This window comes from Sarcophilus harrisii, chromosome 1 (genome assembly GCF_902635505.1).
Source record: "Sarcophilus harrisii chromosome 1, mSarHar1.11, whole genome shotgun sequence".
Classification (NCBI taxonomy): domain Eukaryota; kingdom Metazoa; phylum Chordata; class Mammalia; order Dasyuromorphia; family Dasyuridae; genus Sarcophilus; species Sarcophilus harrisii.
In genome coordinates this window covers 466539773-466545017 of record NC_045426.1, presented here as the reverse complement: position 1 = coordinate 466545017, position 5245 = coordinate 466539773, and the positions used below count along the sequence as shown (strand labels likewise).

Below are 5245 nucleotides of genomic sequence, written 5' to 3'. Positions count from 1 at the left end.
AAGAGTAGAAGAAAGAGCATGGGAGTGAAAGGTAAGATAGGAGTGGGAGAAAAGAGAAGAGAAGGAGCACAGATAGTGAGACGGAGTGCCCCAAGCTTCTACAAGTACAGCTATGTCCCTAAATTCTCAAAACCAACTCTGGCTTCCACTTTCCTAACTCCTGATTCCCCATCCCTCAACAGTAAGTCAGCATCATCACTATGAATCAGAATGTCACTGATAGAAAAGGAATCCTTACTTACAAGCATGGATCTTATAATATGTTCTTTTTGGACATGTTGTTGGATGTGAAAAGAAAAGGTTTTAGTTCAAGAAATGTAAGGGAAGGTTGAACTTACTTTTGAGGAAGACATGACACTGGTGAATTTTCACCTTTCTAGTGTATTCTGCATTTTTTATATTACTGATGCAGATTCAGTGTGGTAGGAAGCGGCTATAGAAAAGGGCTGCTCAACTTAGAAATGCCAATAATCTTTAAGGGATTATGGTAGATGAAAAAACACAGATGAGTGAACAGTACTTTTTAACAATACAGAAATTTATTCTGGAACTCAGAGTGGTATGGCTTCTAATGGCCAGACAAATGGAAGCATTCCAGTTCATTATCCAACTGTTTGTGAACAAAATGAAGAGAGGGATAGGAATCCTTTTCTTAGGTATAAACCATAGTCAGTTCTCTGAATCACCAGTATCTTGAACAGTACAGCATATACAAGGAATTGGCAAAGTTATAGCCCTTTGAATCTGTTGCGGGAGTGTGCAAGTATCTAAGAAGTGTATGATAAGTGTATATATGTGTGCATATTACATATATATATAATATATATATATATACATTCTTTACATAAATTAGATAACATGGCACAGTCCTACAAGCTTTATTGTTGTTTGCCAGCACCATCAAATTTTAGATTGTGCTTTTCTTACCTATTTGAAAATCAAGAAACTAACTTTTGCATTTTATATCAAATATTGAAAAGTGAGCTAGATTTTGAATCACAATCCCTAAACTCACATTTTATTAGCTACTCTGGTATTAAGTGTTAAACTAGCAAACCAAATACTGCTGTTTCTTGACCACTTATCTAAAAATGCCTTTTGGTGTGTGTGATTCTCAAAATGATCATACCTTGAATGTATGGTATTACATTCTTTAGAAAATTTATCCTAGTTTCAATTTTAAAAGCATTAATTGAAAACAAATTCTTGAGCAATGACATGACCTTAATTCTAATATCTCTCTCAGGCTTCCTCTGACAATTGAAGCAACTGTTTAGAAAGTCAGAAGCAAGAAAAAAAAAAAAAAAAAGAAAGTCAGAAGCAATAACCAGTGAAATGTTCTATTTCATGGACAGATGCTTAAAGATATCATAATGTTGCTAGCTTTCAATACTGCTCGTAAAATGTGATTGACTTAAAGACCTCCAAAATAAATGCAGTTTCTGCTGCCTTAAAAAAGTTGCCTTAGAGCAATTTTTTGGTTAAAGTGACCTCCTTGGGGTCACATAGCCAGTAGGTATTGGGGAAGGAGTCTGAGCCCAAGTTTTCTGAGCTTATAAACCAACTGTCTATCCACTACACCATATACAACTAAGATTAGATATTTGAAAATGTGCAGATATTCAGGATTACCCTGATAAAAGTAGCAGGAAAAAACCATTAAATTTTCTTCATTTCATCTGGATCTTGTGGTATCATCTGGGTATACTAAATTGATTTTATTGAATTGGTTTGGGTATCTGTAGAGTCTGAAGAAGAAACAGGATTTTTTTTAATGAACAAAAATAATTTATGTCAGTCATTGAACCATTTCTGATGACCAAGGTCTGATTATGAAATAGCATGAGAACTTACATCTGTAGAATTTGTGGTACCATAGCCCATATACAGATGGCATGAGATAATTGATGATGTTCTCTCCATGTGACCAGAAATTTAATCTCTGGCACAAAACACCAAAAAAGCTATCTGATAAAATTGCACAGAACTTTTCTGTTAAGACTGGCCTGGTCCATAATAAACTACAGTCAATAAAGTTCTACCAATGAGGATTGGCAGCATATTTGGATTACCTAAAGCTCTCCACAAACAGCTGAATGAAAGTGTAACAGAACCCCCAAAAGAAGAACTAAAAACTGCTACATTATAAAATTAGCCCTTCAGTCTAACAGATGGATGAATGACTGGGCCCCCTGCCATGTCTCCATTGTCTCTAACATGAGGGATATAAGCAATGTGGTCTAACAAGGATTAACTCTAGTTCTGGGGAAGAATCCTGTTCATTCATTCACTCATTCTAGCTGATGACCAGACATAAGGCATCATCTGGAAAGAATGATAAATAGGTAGTCAGAAAACCTGGATTCTGATCTGTAGGCTATAGGTTCTTTATCTATAAAATGAAAGAAAATGGATGAAATGAACTCCATGATTCCTTATTTTATGAACTTGAGTGTAGTCAACTTCCTGCAACTATATCAAATAACCAGGTAAGGAAATAAACCTAGTATGTGACACTGCTTATTTTTAAGATTATATTTTACTTTCTTCAAACAGCAGAAATTCATCTTCTTCCCCTCCCCCCACAATTGAGAATGAGAGAGATACATATCACCTGTTATAAACATGTATAATCAAACAAAGCAAATTTCCGTACTGGTCACATCCAAAAGATATCTCCTCTTCCCCCACCCCACCTTGCCTCCATATGTCTCATTCTGCATACTAAGTCCTTTACTTCTCTATCAGGAAGTAAATAACATGTTTCATCATTATTCCTTTGGAATTATTGTTAGGAAATTCTCTAATTAGAATTCCTATTTTTTTCAAAGTTTTTGATGTTGTTCAGTTATTTCTGTTGGATTCAACTCTCCATGACCTCATTTGAGGTTTCTTGGCAAAGATAATAGTTTCCTTTTCCAGCTCATTTACATTTGAGGGAACTGAGGAAAACAGGATAAAGTGATTCTCCCAGGGTCATTAGTTAGTAAGTGTCTGAGGCCAAGTTTTTGTACTCTATTCACTGTGCCACCTACCTTCCCAACAATATTGTTGTTACTGTAAAATTTGTTCTCCTGATTCTGATCATTTCACTCAACATTAATCCATACAAGTCTTCTCAGGTTTCTCTGAAACCATGCCCCTCACCATTTCTTATAGTACAAAATCATTCCATAATATTCAACCATTCCCTAGTTATTGGATATCCTTCAGATTTTCCTTCTTTGTTATCTTAAAAAGTTATACATATTTTTGTACATTCTTAGAATTTATTTTCTTTAGGACTTGAATCTCCCACAAATTTCCTTTTCTCCCTTCTTTCCTTTTGCTCTTATCTCCCTGTTAACTAAAATGTGGCTTTACACTCAACTATGTGTTCCTATTTCCTCCTATGATCAGTTCAGATAAGAGTGAAGTTCCAGGGTCAGTCCCTCCCCCACCTTCTCCTCCTTGTTTATATGGACATCTACTTGTCCACATTGATTTTGTGAGATAATTTTCCCCATTCTTCTTCTTCTCTTACCCCCTCACCAGTATATTCTTCTTCCCCATCACTTTCCATTCTTCTTTTAAGATTATCATGACATACCTCCTTTTTGACATAATGGGACATCTTTGTTTACCTAATAAGATAATTTGAGTCAAAACAAAAAAATTACTATGAGATACTTCCAATTTACTTCTATTTTTCCCCAGTATTTTGGCTTTAAGGAATTTTTCTTGTAGTCTCATGGAGTCATCAGCTTCTATTTGTTACATTCTAATTTTCAGGGAGCTTGTTGCTCTTATGCCAATCTGTTAATTCCATTTCCCCTTCTTTATTGCATAGCTCTCATTTATTTTATGAGTTGTCTCATTTAATTTACAAAAAAAAAATTTCTAGATTTTTGTTTAATCTCTTCCAGGAATTCTAATTGAATTCGTACCCAACCGATCTTTTTTTGTTAAGGTTTTGCTTGTAGATTTTTGTAGTAAAATTATTTTTGCTTGTTTGCTCATTCTTCCAACTTACTGACTTTAAATTTGAGGTTAGTTTTAAGTTATATATATTTCTGGAGATGAAATTTGGGTTGATTTTATTGCTGCAGTTTTGGAACACTGAGTTTTGTGCTATTTTCAAATCTCAAGGTTAGTTCAGGCTAGTGACTTAGAAGCTCTCATGCTCCCAAAGTGGTCTAATTCAAGACAAAGGGTGATTATTACTCTCCTCCTGGTCTCAACTCTACAGTTTTTTTGGTCTGGGTCTGAGGAACAATAAAATGTCTCCTGAGTCAAAAGCTCTCAGCTGTATGAGGGACAGAACTGCAAACTTGTCTTTGATCTAAGATTTTTCTTTAGGTTTCAGACTTAATGAAAAGCTAGAATTAAGACCCCACTCCACTCTTGGAGTAAAAGTTTCTGGTCTTAGAAGCTGCTGCTTCTGAACTTGCTCCTCTCTTGGTATAAAACCCCTGAATACCACCCCTTGTCACAAATCTCGTAATTTTGCCTTGGATCTGTGACTCAGAAATAGAAATAGCAAGTGACAAAGCTGCATATTCTCATCAGTTTCCCTATCTTGAACAGGATTAAGATGCCTTATTATGGATCTGGGACCTCTGCCTACTCAGGTATACAGCCTCTCCATTGCCCTGAAGTGCTCCTCAAACGATATTACATCCCCAGGGTCCTCAGACATCTTTAATTCTCTCTTTTTTTTTTTTTTATTTAATAGCCTTTTATTTACAGGTTATATGCATGGGTAACTTTACAGCATTAACAATAGCTAAACCTCTTGTTCCAATTTTTCACCTCCTACTCCCCCCCCCCTCCCTAGATGGCAGGATAACTAGTAGATGTTAAATACATTAAAATATAAATTAGATACACAATAAGTATACATGACCAAAACGTTATTTTGCTGTACAAAAAGAATCAGACTTTGAAATATTGTACAATTAGCTTGTGAAGGAAATCAAAAATGCAGGTGGGCATAAATATAGGGATTGGGAATTCAATGTAATGGTTTTTAGTCATCTCCCAGAGTTCTTTCTCTGGGCGTAGCTGGTTCAGTTCATTACTGCTCCATTGGAAATGATTTGGTTGATCTCGTTGCTGAGGATGGCCAGGTCCATCAGAACTGGTCATCATATAATATTGTTGTTGAAGTATATAATGATCTCCTGGTCCTGCTCATTTCACTCAGCATCAGTTCGTGTAAGTCTCTCCAGGCCTTTCTGAAATCATCCTCTTGGTCATTTCTTAC

General features: G+C 35.6%; 1 pseudogene; it reads left to right on the top strand.

Moving 5' to 3' along the window:
* Window positions 1–268: 268 nt before the first annotated feature.
* LOC105749307 lies at window positions 269–742 on the top strand (annotated as a pseudogene).
* The last annotated feature ends 4503 nt before the right edge of the window (window positions 743–5245 follow it).